At 44.1% G+C, this 14,665-nt stretch overlaps 1 pseudogene; it reads right to left on the bottom strand.

Annotated features, from left to right (window-relative positions):
- LOC120025093 overlaps window positions 1–14,665 on the bottom strand; it is a 119,336-nt pseudogene that overhangs the window by 62,943 nt on the left and 41,728 nt on the right.

The following is a 14,665-nucleotide window of genomic DNA, read 5'->3' as shown; positions in this document are numbered from 1 at the left end:
AAATGTGTTAATCTGAGTGGTTAATTGGCTTGGTGATTTGGCCGAGGCTGAAGCGCTTGGGGCCACGGCTGTTCCCCCCATGGAGGGACATTACAGCCATATGCTAAAGTGCTAGAAATTAAGAAAGACATAAAACCACTTCAAAATTGTCACAGAATAACCTACTGTCACAAACACTATCTCAAAGAGTAGACTGTACTGTACATGACACACGCACACATACACGGACTGGCGGGATGCTACGGACAGCAGAATGTCTCGTTTTTAATACAACAACTGTTGTTCACTGTAGAAGTCATTGTGAAATACGTGGACGAGAAACCATATACCATGTGTACACAGTGAGTGCCGAGGAAAACAGTGAACTCCTGACAACTATATACTGCTTTTGTTCCATGCTTTGGTGCTGCAAATGTATACATGCACATTATTTTAAAAAGAAAGGAAAGATGACAAGAAAACAGTAGTACGTAGTTGGGTTGGGTGGCAAGAATGCTTCAAGAGATAGAATTTACAATGCAACATTTTTTTTAATGAATTTAAATGAAAACGGACGAACTACAGTTGAAGTGAAACTTTTTGAACAGTACCATTAAGAGTATTCATTTTGTTATTTATTAATTTGGTCATACTAATTTATGCAACTAAAACATGTCCTACTACCGTAATTCTGAATTTGTTTTAATTGACACATTCCTAAATAATAATAATTAGACCAAAAGGTGTTAGGAAACACCTGAAAAGATGTCAAAATGTTTTTCCACATTTGCTTTACTATGTTTTAAGCTGCATTTCACGAACAAAATCCATCAAATTCCTGTAATTCAACATAAAACAACACAATCTGTTATTGTGACTGCTGTATATTTCCTACCCTAGAACAATAACAACATAAAGTTGGCACTTAACGAACTGTACGAGGCTATAAACAAGCACCACCTTGTTGCTGGTGTTCTTACCTCGGCGACATTAAGACAATTAATGCCCAACTTTCATCAACACGTTTCCTTCGCAACTAGGGGCGATAAAGTCCTAGATCACTGTTACTCTACCCACAAGCAAGTAACAAAGCCCTCCCTCGTCCCCCCTTCTGCAAATCAGATCATGACTCCATACGGCTGCTTTCTGTTTACAAGCAGAAGTGAGTGATATAAGAAAGATCAGGTAACTATTATAAAAACATGCTATTTTTTTACATATATTTATTACCTTAATTTACTAAATAATAAACTATCTCCATTTCTTCTACCATTAATTTTTAACTGGCGTCCTAGAGCAAAACACATAACGCCATTGTTAGTCTCATCTTTCAATAGAGTGGTCATGATACTTTGTAGGACAAACCTTTCAGATGCTACAGATGTTTTTGTGAGAAGACAGATTTTTGGGATGTCTCATGGTCTGACAAACGCCGCTTTAGCTTTTCCACCGTTCACAGCAGATGCGGAAGGGGTGGTGGAATGAGACGCGGCCCATGCAAAAAAAAAACGGATATCTCTCGCTTAAACAGGTGGATTTTCATGGGGATTTTTGTATTATCTTAATTAGATTTCCGCAGGGGCGTGGAAATTGTAAGCTAAGGGTCAATCAGCTTCTTCATATGCCACACCAGTCAGGTGGATGGATTATCTTGTAAAAGGAGAAATGCTAACTAACAGGGATGTAAACAAATTTGAGAGACATGGAACATTTCTGGGATCTTTTATTTCAGCTCATGAAACATGGGACCAACAATTTATATGTTGTGTTTATATTTTTGTTCAGTATAGGAACAGGGTGGAATCCTATTACACAAGCTCCGACGCCCGACGCATGTGGCAGGGGCTACAGTCCATTGCAGGATTACAAGATATCGTCCTAACCAACCTGCCCTCCAAATACACCTCTGCTGTCTTCAACCAGGATCTCAGCAATCACTGCCTCATTGCTTGCGTCCGTAACGGGTCTGCGATCAAACGACCACCCCTCATCACTGTCAAACGCTCCCTAAAACACTTCAGCGAGCAGGCCTTTCTAATCGACCTGGCCCGGGTATCCTGGAAGGATATTGACCTCATTCCGTCAGTAGAAGATGCCTGGTTATTCTTTAAAAGTGCTTTCCTCACAATCTTAAATAAGCATGCCCCATTCAAAAAAAATTGAACCAGGAACATATAGCCTGTGGTTCACTCCAGACCTGACTGCCCTTGAACAGCACAAAAACATCCTGTGGGGTACGGCATTAGCATCGAATAGCCCCCGGAATATGCAACTTTTCAGGGAAGTTAGGAACCAATATTCATAGGCAGTTTGAAAAAGCTAGCCTTTGCTTTCCTAACAGAAATTTGCATACTGCAGCACAATCTCCAAAAAGTTCTGGGACACTATAAAGTCCATGAAGAATAAGAGGACCTCCTTCCAGCTGCCCACTGCACTGAGGCTAGGAAACACTGTCACCACCGATAAATCCACAATAATTGAGAATTTCAATAAGCATTTTTCTACGGCTGGCCATGCTTTCCACCTGGACACACCTACCCAGGTCAACAGCTCTGCACCCCCCACAGCAACTTGCTCAAGCCTCCCCCATTTCTCCTTCACCCACATCCAGATAGCTGAAGTTCTGAAAGAGCTACAAAATCTGGACCCCTACAAATCAGCAGGGCTAGACAATCTGGACCCTCTCTTTCTAAAATTATCAGCCGAAATTGTTGCAACCCCTATTACTAGCCTGTTCAAACCTTCTTTCGTATTGTCTGAGATCCCCAAAGATTGGAAAGCTGCCGCGGTCATCCCCCTCTTCAAAGGGGGAGACACGCTAGACCCAAACTGCTACAGACCTATATCTATCCTACCCTGCCTTTCTAAGGTCTTCAAAAGCCAAGTTAACAAACAGATCACTGACCATTTCGAATCCCACCGTACCTTCTCCGCTATGCAATCTGGTGTCCGAGCTGGTCATAGGTGCACCTCAGCCACGCTCAAGGTCTTAAATTATACCATAACCGCCATCGATAAGAGACAATACTGTGTAGCTGTATTCATCGACCTGGCCAAGGATTTCGACTCTGTCAATCACCAAATTCTTATCGGCAGACTCAACAGCCTCGGTTTCTCAAATGACTGCCTCGCCTGGTTCACCAACTACTTAACTAACCTCCAAACGAGCTTCAATGCCATACAACTCTCCTTCCGTGGCCTCCAACTGCTCTTAAATGCAAGTAAAACTAAATGCATGCTCTTCAACCGATCGCTGCCTGCACCTGCACGCACGTCCAGCATCACTACTCTGGGCGGTTCTGACTTAGAATATGTGGACAACTACAAATACCTAGATGTCTGGTTAGACTGTAAACTCTCCTTTCAGAGTCACATCAAGCATCTCCAATCCAAAATTAAATCTAGAATTGGCTTCCTATTTTGCAACAAAGCATCCTTCACTCATGCTGCCAAACATACCCTCGTAAAACTGACTATCCTGCCGATCCTTGACTTCGGCGATGTCACTTACAAAATAGCCTCCAACACTCTACTCAGCAAATTGGATGCAGTCTATCACAGTGCCATCCGTTTTGTCACCAAAGCCCCATATACTACTCACCAATGCGACCTGTATGCTCTCGTTGGCTGGCCCTCGCCAAACCCACTGGCTCCAAGTCATCTATAAGTCTTTGCTATGTAAAGCCCCGCCTTATCTCAGCTCACTAGTCACCATAGCAGCACCCACACATAGCAAGCGCTCCAGCAGGTATATTTCACTGGTCACCCCCAAAGCCAATTCCTCGTTTGGCTGCCTTTCATTCCAGTTCTCTGCTGCCAATGACTGGAAGGAATTGCAAAAATCACTGAAGCTGGAGACTCATATCTCCCTCGCTAACTTTAAGCACCAGCTGTCAGAGCAGCTCACAGATCACTACACCTGTGCATAGCCCATCTGTAAATAGCCCATCCAACTACCTCATCCCCATAATGTTTTTTTTTGTTGCTCCTTTGCACCCCAGTATCTCTACTTGCACATTCATCTTCTGCACATCTATCACTCCAGTGTTTAAATTGATCAATTGTGATTATTTCGCCTCTATGGCCTATTTATTGCCTTACCTCCCTTATCTTACCTCATTTGCACACACTGTATATAGACTTTCTTTTCTATTTTGTTATTGACTGTATGTTTGTTTATTCCATGTGTAACTCTGTGTTGTTGTTTGTGTCGCACTGCTCTGCTTTATCTTGGCCAGGTCGTAGTTGTAAATGAGAACTTGTTCTTAACTAGCCTACCTGGTTAAATAAAGGTGAAATAAATAAAAAATTGAAACAAAGGAAGTCCCAGCCGTGATCTGCCCAACGATGCCTCTCGACCAGACGAACTCAATGTGTTTTATGCACGCTACGACAAAAACACCACAGAGCCGTGCACAAGGGCCCTCGCTGACCCAGGGGACTGGGTGATCTCGCTCTCAGAGGCAAAGCTTTTTAACCAGGTCAACACTTGTAAGGCCACGTGGCCGAACGGTATTCGAGGGCGCGTTCTCAGAGCATGCGCAGAACAGCTGGAAAGCATGTTCACGGTCATTTTCAAACTCTCTTTGTCCCAGTCTGTTATCACCACGTCTCAAGCTGACCACCATCATTCCTGTTCCAAAGAACAGGGAGGGAGGGAGTAGCCTCACTGCTACTCCATCCCTCCCCTCTGACCATCAGATGCAGGCCATCATAATAAGAAAGTACATATTACCAGTGTGATCATATACAAATCATTTTTAAATATAACTTCAAAATGGTCTGAGAAGGACAAAATTGGCAGAGCAATTCAAGCATAGCCAATATGCAGTGATAATGTGTTTGGCCTATAACTACTGCACAAACCTCATTGCTACAGAACTGTTTTAAAATGGTTAATGTTGCATAGGCTTACGTTTAAGTCATGATTAAAAAATCTGAGCGGTAGATCTCTGCTTTCATTTTGACTCAGAAAAGTGATTTTGACTCAGAAAAGGTTGGTGACCACTGCCCTAGATCCACTCCAATTTGCAACCGCCCCAACAGATCCATAGATGACGTAATCTCAATTGCACTCCACACTGCCCTCACCCACTTAGATAAGAGAAATACCTATGCGAGAAAGCTGTTCATTGACTACAACTCAGCGTTCAACACAATAGTCCACTCCAAGCTCATTACCAAGCTTGGGACTGAACACCTCCCTCTGCAGCTGGATCCTGGACATCCTGACGGGATGACCCCAGGTGGTGAGGGTAGGCAACATTACCTACGCCATACTGACCCTCAACACTGAGGCTCCACAGGGGTGTGTGCTTAGTCCCCCCCCCCCCCCCCCCCCCCTGTGCACCCTGTTAACCCACTGCGTGGCCACGCACGAATCCAATGCAATCAAGTTTGCTGATGACACAAAAGAGGTAGGCCTGATCACCGGTGACAATGAGAAAGCATACAGGGAGGAAATCAGTGACCTGGCATTGTGGTGGACAACAACCTCTCCCTGGGGGGGGGGGGGGAGAGCACACCCCATCCACATCTGCAGTGGAGCGGGTCGAGAGCTTTAAGTTCCCCGGTGTCCAAATCACTAAGGACTTAAAATGGTCCACACACATGCAAACAGTCGTGAAGGCGGCGGGACAGTGCCTCTTCCCCCTCAGGAAGTTGAAAAGATTTGTCATGGGCCCACAAATACTCAAAACGTTCCACTGAGAGAATCTTGACTGGCTGCATCACTGTTTGGTATGGCAAAGGCACCGCCCCCGATCGCATGGCGCTACAGAGTGTGGTGGGAAAGTCTAGTACATCACTGGGGCCGAGCTACCTGACATCCAGGACCTCTATATCAGGCGGTGTGAAAGTAAGACCCGGAAAGTTGTTCAAGACTCCAGCCAACCAAGCCATAGACTGTTCTCGCTGCTTCCGCACGGCAAGCGGTACCGGAGCATCAAGTCTGACACCAACAGGCTCCTGAACAGCTTCTATCCCCAAGCCATAAGACTGCTAAATAGCTAACAAAATGTCTACACGGATTATCTGCATTTTGACTCTTCTATTTTATAAAAACTGCACTCAATTGCAGACTCAATCTATGTACATTTTACATACTCACACTGACACTCCAACACACAAACACACTCACTTAATTTGCGCACATACATAAACACGCACACACATTCATTCTGACTCTACACAGGCACAACACTTACATATAGTACAATCATCATATATGCTGCTGCTACTCTGTTTATGATATATCCTGATGCCTAGTTACCTTACCCCTATACATACTGTATCTAAAGCCTACCACTCCAGTATCGCTGCACATTGTAAATATGGTATTGGCAGTGGCCCTGGAACTGATCCTATATATAGCTTACTTACTTTCTCATGTTCTTCTTATTTCTATTTGTCATGTGTTTTGTTCTACTTGAATTTTTCTTAACTTTTTTTCTCCATAGCACTACTGCAGACTTAGCTAGTGCATGAACAGTCGCGGGCAGGACCTTGTTGATACTGTTCGCTAGTGAGAGTGCAAGACCAAGAAACACAGGCAATGGTCAAACATTGAGAGATGTGTCCAGCCATGTGCTTAATTAGTCTTTTTTTATCTGCCTGAAAGCTGACAATTACCTGCTAAGGGAAACACTTGGCAATGGTCAAGTTCGTTGTTGTGGTGCTCATTTGAAATTGTATTTTTTGACAATCCTCATATAAGATGTTATGGAACTTAATAATAAACTATAATCCTGGACCTCATGTATGCCCCTAGTCCTGCCTCTCCGCCAACACGCACGCACCTTACGTAAGATATTGCTCTAATTTATTCATATATCATGCGACAAGGCCACAGAAGAGAATCATACAGTGACAGGAGAAGCCTGAGAAGCCTTGTACAGACTGCTCTGTCTCTGACTACCATCTCAACAGGCTTGTATTTTTGAGGTTGCGTCCCAAATGGCCCTCTATTCCCTGTGTAGGGAATAGGATGCCATTTTGGATGCAAGCCAGAGAGATTTCCAAGCTTTCAGAGGAGACTCTGTGGCAATCACCATAGCAAGTTCGAGAACCTTAGAGCTCAATTCAACCTAACCTGCATTGCAGAATATAGCATTTTAGCGAATAAACATACTCCCCTCACCACAGAACTAAATGACTATCGCACCATAGCACTCACTTGAAGTGTCATCTTGAAGTGCTTTGAGAGACTAGTCAAAGATCATATCACCTCCACCTTACCTGTCACCCTAGACCCACTGCAATTTGCATACCGCCCCAATAGGTCCACAGACGATGCAATCGCCATCACACTGCACATTGCCCTATCCCATCTGGATAAGAGGGATACCTATGTAAAAATGCTGCTCATTGACTACAAGCTCAGCATTTAACACCATAGTACCCTCCAAGCTCATCATTAAGCTTGAGGCCCTGGGTCTCAACCCCGCCCTGTGCAATTGGGTCCTGGACTTCCTGACGGGCCTCCCCCAGGTGGTGATGCAAGGAAACTTCGCTGATCCTCAACTTCGCTGATCCTCAACACTGGGGACCCACAAGGGTGCGTGCTCAGCCCCCTCCTGTACTCCCTGTTCACCCATGACTGTGTGGCCATGAACGCCTCCAACTCGATCATCAACTTTGCAGAAGACACAACAGTAGTAGGCTTGAATACCAACAACGATGAGACAGCCTACAGGGAGGAGGTGAGGGCACTCGGAGTGTGGTGTCAGGAAAACAACCTCTCACTCAACGTCAACAAAACAAGGGAGATGATCGTGGACATCAGGAAACAACAGAGGGAGCAGCCCCCTATCCACATCGACGGGACAGCAGTGGAGAAGGTGGAAAGATTTAAGTTCCTCGACGTACACATCGTGGACAAACTGAAATGGTCCACCCACACAGACAGTGTGGTGAAGAAGGCGAAACAGCAGCAGCGCCTCTTCAACCTCAGGAGGCTGAGGAAATTTGGCTTGTCACCTAAAACTCTCACAAACTTTTACAGCTGCACAATTGAGAGCATCCTGTCGGGCTGTATCACTGCCTGGTACGGCAACTGCACCGCCCACAACCGCAGTGGTACGGTCTGCACAAAGCATCACTGGGGGCAAACTACCTGCCCTCCAGGACACCTACAGCACCCGATGTCACAGGAAGGCCAAAAAGATCATCAAAGACAACAACCACCCGAGCTACTGCCTGTTCAACCCGCTATCATCCAGATGGCGGTGCATCAAAGGTGCATCAAAGTACAGGTGCAGGTGCATCAAAGCTGGGACCGAGACTGAAAAACAGCTTCCATCTCAAGGCCATCAGACTGTTAAACAGCAATCACTAACACAGAGGCTGCTGCATACATACAGACTTGAAATCATTGGCCACTCTAACAAACGGATCCCTAGTCACTTTATTAATGCCACTATAATAATGATGTTCACATATCTTGCATTACTCATCCCATATGTCCATACTGTATTTTATACCATCTATTGCATCTTTCCTATGCCGCTCAGTCATTGCTCATCCATATATTTATATGTACATATTCTTATTCCACGCCTTTACTTAGATTTGTATGTATTATGTTGTTGTTGTGGAATTGTTAGATTACTTGTTAGATATTGCTGCACTGTCGGAACACGAAGCACAAGCATTTCCCTACACTCGCAATAACATCTGCTAACCATGTGTATGTGACCAATACAATTTGATTTGATGGTCAAGAATACAAGCTATCCACCTCATGTTCGAACGTTGCTATGGGCACAGCCAAACAACAGAAGTGATGGACAGAGTCAATTTATTGAGTAGAAAAGTCAAGTAAACAAGTAAAAGTGTAATTGTATATTCATTTTGTTCGTTCGCTAACATTAGCTAGACTTACTAGTAGGCTAGTAGGTTAGGTCTGTTGTGATCACGTCAGTCGTGTTGTGTCAGAAAACAGGAAGACTCAATGGATGGTGACAGCTATGTGATGGTCGTCTCACGGGCTCCTCTGATTGGCAGGTGTCACCGTGGCTGAAGAGCCACGCACACCATCACCCATGATGACAGATTTGTCACTTCATTTTCCCCCTGACTACTGGAGCAAGTGAGTAATTATGAGGGCTAGGTGAGAGGAGGGGGATGCTGACTGGGCAGGAATGAAACAGGCCTGTCAAAGAAAGGGGGGGGGGGGGGGGGGGGGGGGGAAGAGAAAGAGGGGTGGGAGAGAAAGGAGGGGGTGAGAGAAGTAGAGGTGAATAGGAAAAAAATCGAGAGGCAGGAGGTGGGGTGCTGTACTGTAGACGGAGAGAGAGAGAGAAAGAGAGAACGAGTCGGGGAGGGGTGTACACAGGTATTCCCAGATTCATGGCTTTGACATCTGTGTCCTTCTCGACTCGCTGCTCACGGCCCGTTTGTCAACCCCCCCCCCCCCCCCCCCTGGTCGGCCATGAAGGGAGGAGGAGGGGGTGGACGGACAAGAAAAGATCCCTTATCCCTTGACACTGGACTACTCTGGTGAATGGGGACACATTTAGGGATGAAGAGGAGGTTAATGTGCTGGGTAGAATGAGGGAACTTCTGAAACACACTCATGTAAAACACACACACTACTGCAACCCAGGAGATGGAGAAATAACACACATGAAAGCACACACGCACACGGCCATCAGTGAAATAAGAAACCCCAAAAAAGAGTTATGAGAGAATGCTTGACAAATAATGGCTTCCAACCAAGAGAAATCAGAGGTGGGGATTCAGTATCTTACCTATACTCTTTATCCTTCATTCTTTCTCTCCGTGCCCTCTGCTCCCCTCATCTGGCTCTGCCCCCTCTTTCCTCTTCATCTCGTTTTCTCTATCCATCCCGCTCTCTGCCCTCACATTATCTCATCTTCATTGCTCTTTCCTTCTCTCCCTCTAGTCTGCATCTTCTTCTCCCCCCCTCCCCCCTTCACTCTCCAGGTGTGTGATCTTTCTGCAGCAAAAGGCAGCATCTCAGAACTACTCTCGGACATGCTCCTGTGTCAGGCCCTGTTTGTCACAAATCATTAAGCTTGGCCAGTGACAGACAGGAGCTGACCCTGAATATCCATATGCTCTCTCACACATGCCGGCATGGGCTACACACGCACACGCGGTAAAAGGTACAAAAACACACAGGCAGAAAAGCAGTGAAATACTGTACTGTGTACCATCTGTTAACAGGTGTACACACTAGAGCTGGGCGATATGGACAAAAAGTCGTATGTCAATAAACTGACCCATTTTGCTCGATAACGATAAACACGGCGATTTGTTCCACTTTTAATGCACAGTTCATTTCCATTAGCGGCAGGGTTCTGGACTAACTTTTCCCAGTGCCTTTAAGAAGTAAGACAACGGAGATGGGATGGTTAAAAAAAATAGGTTTGCTATTTCATCTAACATCCGGAGAATGTATGATTTACATTTTGATGTGCAACCTGTTAAAATAGGATCTAGAATGATATGATTTCTTTTGAACTTTTTACGCGTGATCTGTCCAAACGGTCATGTGACGAAAAATCTGCGCACCGGAACAAAGTTATTCGGTAGTCGTCGCATCCCAGTCTGTTGACAGACGCTAAACTACAATACCAGTTGTTATGTGTTTCTCTCCACGAGAGATTACTTCCGGCATTGCTCAATCAGTACGCAAATCGAGAGGGGGGAAAAAATGATGTGACGTAAGAAAAGTTGCTTCGGTAAGATTAAGACAATGTTGGTGTCTAATTTTCGATTTATCGTCTGTGCTCTAGTGTGCTTACACATACGCACATCAAAGAAAACCATACATAAGAGAACAGACCTTTGAAACGCATCAACTGCAGTGGCTTTGCGCTTCAGTAAAAACTAAGGCAGTCAAGTCTCCCACAAGTGATTTATCCTGTAATTTAAAACTCCACTTGCTTTCACCCCTTTTCGAATTTAAATCGATACACAGTAAAATGCAAAGCGGCATGCACGGCCGGAGATAAGGCTCTGGAGACAGGCACGCACAATAAAATGTTGTAAATGGACATATAAAACCACACCGAACTGGCATTGGACGGCTACTGCCTTCTACTACACTTCCTACAGGGGGCATTTGGTGGACCAGCACTGAAGTGTGTGTGTGCGTGTCCATTCCTGTGTGTTTGCATCCGTGTCCATGTGTGTCCATACCAGAAAAAAAAGCTGCCTGATAGCTCTGCTCAGGTGTTGTGGTCACATGATGGTCATGCAACATCTAATGCCATTTTAAGCTCCACCCACAATAGCATCAACCACAATAGGTAGGGCAAAAGAGAGAGACGGTAAATAACCTGATCTAGCATATAAATATGAGTATTTTTTATGTTGTTGTTTGTTTAGTTTTTTTGTGGTGGGGGGATATGATATTTTTACAGGCATTTAGACTATAAGCTATTTGCATAGGAGTGTATTATTAATTTTATGAGGGTATAGGGTCCATAAATTCAGTAAGGTAAAGTGTGTGTCTCACCTGAGCCCCCCTCGGCCAGGTGGAGGTCTCTGGCGTAGAGAACCGAATCCAGCATTGACTCAAACAGCATAGAGTAACCCTGGAAGAGCGAGAGAGGACAGATCAGTACAATGGTCAGGGAGACATGCATCGGAGGGTTGCTGTACCGATGTGCCCCTAAGTTGACCCTGTGCTGCTCCCAGACTTTTGCAGACTTTCCCAGAGAAATTGTGTGGTGTGGATGGGTACTGTGACAGCAAGTACTAACACATTTCCGTTGTCTCTGTATAATGGATCGATAAAGATTTGATTGTACTGTATCACATTCAAGTCTTCACATTAGTTTCTTAGAAAGTAGTACAATTAATTCAATGAAGGTTGTATTATTAGTTAGGCGGTCTTGTACACATTCGCAGCTAAAAGCTGAATTGCAGTATGCAGACAAAAAAAATACAAATAAAGGTAGTTAAAAAAAAAAGTAAAAAAAACTAAAGTCTTGACAGCGTCAGATGGCTTCTATTCTGTTGCCAGCCGAGTTGGATGGTACTAGGAAGGATGGTACTAGCAAGGATGGTACTAGGAAGGATGGTACTAGGATGGATGGTACTAGGATGGATGGTACTAGGAAGGATGGTACTAGGAAGGATGGTACTAGGAAGGACAGGTAATGGTGTTGCTGGAGTTGGCTCACCGGTCATGATAAAAACAGAGCTCAAAAATGTATTTAGTAAGCCTATAACCAGTAGTTCGTACATTTTAAAAACATCTTACTAAGAATGATAGACTATAAAGTTAATGTAGTCTATATTCATACGACTCGTCATTTCATCAATTAAAGATCCAATATCGAATCCAACTTCAAAACAAACTATATTTGAGGTGCATTTAAAATAGCAACACACTTAAAACAATACATAAAAAATAAAAAAAACACAGAATCAAAGAACATGATTAAAGGCCAAGCTAAAAAGGCAGGTTGTCAAATGGTATTTAAACACCTCGTATTTCAAAAACCCTCACAATAAGAATGAAACTATAAAGCTATTGGGGTCTATCCCAGTCTGGGGTCCCCACATGCTTCAAGATGGCCAACATTGTTCCTGTACCAAAGAAGGCAAGAAGGTAACTGAACTAAATTACTATTGCCCCGTAGCACTCATCATGGGGCGATAGGCACTGTTGCGCCTCTTCATCACACTGTCTGTGTGGACGGACCATTTCAGATTGTCAGTGATGTGTTTGCCGAGGAACTTGAAGCTTTTCACCTTCTCCACTGCAGTCCCATTGATGTGGATAGGGGCGTGCTCCCTCTGCTGTTTCCTGAAGTCCACGATCAGCTCCTTCGTTTTGTTGACATTAAGGGAGAGGTTATTTTCCTGGCACCACTCCGCAGGGCCCTCACCTCCTCCCTGTAGGCGGTCTTGTCATTGTTGGTAATCAGGCCTACTGCTGTTGTGTCATCTGCAAACTTGATGATTGAGGTGGAAGCGTTCGTGGCCACGCAGTCATGGGTGAACAGGGAGCAGTATTCTTACATACAGTTGAAATCGGAAGTTTACATACACTTAGGTTGGAGTCATTAAAACTCGTTTTTCAACCACTCCAAAAAATGTCTTGTTAACAAATTATAGTTTTGGCAAGTCGGTTAGGACACCTACTTTGTGCATGACACAAGTAATTTTTACAACAATTGTTTACAGACAGATTATTTTACTTATAATTCACTGTTTCACAATTCCAGTGGGTCAGAAGTTTACATACACTAAGTTGACTGTGACTTTAAACAGCTTGGAAAATTCCAGAAAATTATGTTATGGCTTTAGAAGTTTCTGATAGGCTAATTGACATTACTTGAGTCATTTGGAGGTGTACCTGTGGATGTATTTCAAGACCTACCTTCAAACTCAGTGCCCCTTTGCTTGACATCATGGGAAAATCAAAAGAAATCAGCCAAGACCTCTGAAAAACAATTGTAGACCTCTACACGTCTGGTTCATCCGTGGGAGAAATTTCCAAACGCCTGAAGGTACCACGTTCATCTGCACAAACAATAGTACGCAGGTATAAACAACATGGGACCACGCAGCCATCATACTGCTCAGGAAGGAGACACGTTCTGTCTCCTAGAGATGAACTTACTTTGTTGCGAAAAGTGCAAATCAATCCCAGAACAACAGCAAAGGAAATTGTGAAGACGCTGGAGGAAACAGGTACAAACGTATCTATATCCACAGTAAAATGAGTCCTATATCGACATTCCCTGAACGGCCGCTCAGCAAGGAAGAAGCCACTGCTCCAAAACCGCCATAAAAAAGCCAGACTACGGTTTGCAACTGCACATGGGGACAAAGATTGTACTTTTTGGAGAAATGTCCTCTGGTCTGATGAAACAAAATTAGAACTGTTTGGCCATAATTACCATCGTTATGTTTGGAGGAAAAATGGCGAGGCTTGCAAGCCGAAGAACACCATCCCAACCGTTGAAGCACGGAGTGGCAGCATCATGTTGTGGGGTTGCTTTGCTGCAAGAGGGACTGGTGCACTTCACAAAATAGATGGCATCATGAGGGAGGGAAATGATGTGGATATAATGAAGCAACATCTCAAGACATCAGTCAGGAAGCTAAAGCTTGGTTGCAAATGGGTCTTCCAAATGGACAAGGACCCCAAGCATACTTCCAAAGTTGTGGCAAAATGGCTTAAGGACAAAAAAGTCAAGGTATTGGAGTGGCCATCACAAAGGCCTGACCTCAATCCTATAGAAAATGTGTGGGCAGAACTGAAAAAGCATGTGCGAGCAAGGAGGCCTTACAAACCTGACTCAGTTACTCCAGCTCTGTCAGGAGGAATGGGCCAAAATTCACCCAACTTATTGCAGGAAGCTTGTGGAAGGCTACCCAAATCGTTTGACCCAAGTTAAACAATATAAAGGCAATGCTACCTAATACTAATTGAGTGTATGTAAACTTCTGATCCACTGGGAATGTGATGAAAGAACTAAAAGCTGAAATAAATAATTCTCTCTACTATTATTCGGACATTTCACATTCTTAAAATAAATTGGTCATCCTAACTGACCTAAGACAGGGAATTCTTACTAGGATTAAATGTCAGGAATTGTGAAAAACTGAGTTTAAATGTATTTGGCTAAGGTGTATGTAAACTTCCGACTTCAACTGTAGTTACTAAATTATAAAATACGATAGTGTATATATCCTCCTG

The sequence above is a fragment of the Salvelinus namaycush genome, chromosome 30, assembly GCF_016432855.1.
Source record: "Salvelinus namaycush isolate Seneca chromosome 30, SaNama_1.0, whole genome shotgun sequence".
Taxonomy (NCBI): domain Eukaryota; kingdom Metazoa; phylum Chordata; class Actinopteri; order Salmoniformes; family Salmonidae; genus Salvelinus; species Salvelinus namaycush.
Note: the sequence above shows the minus strand (reverse complement) of the source record. Positions and strands in the feature narration are given on the sequence as shown.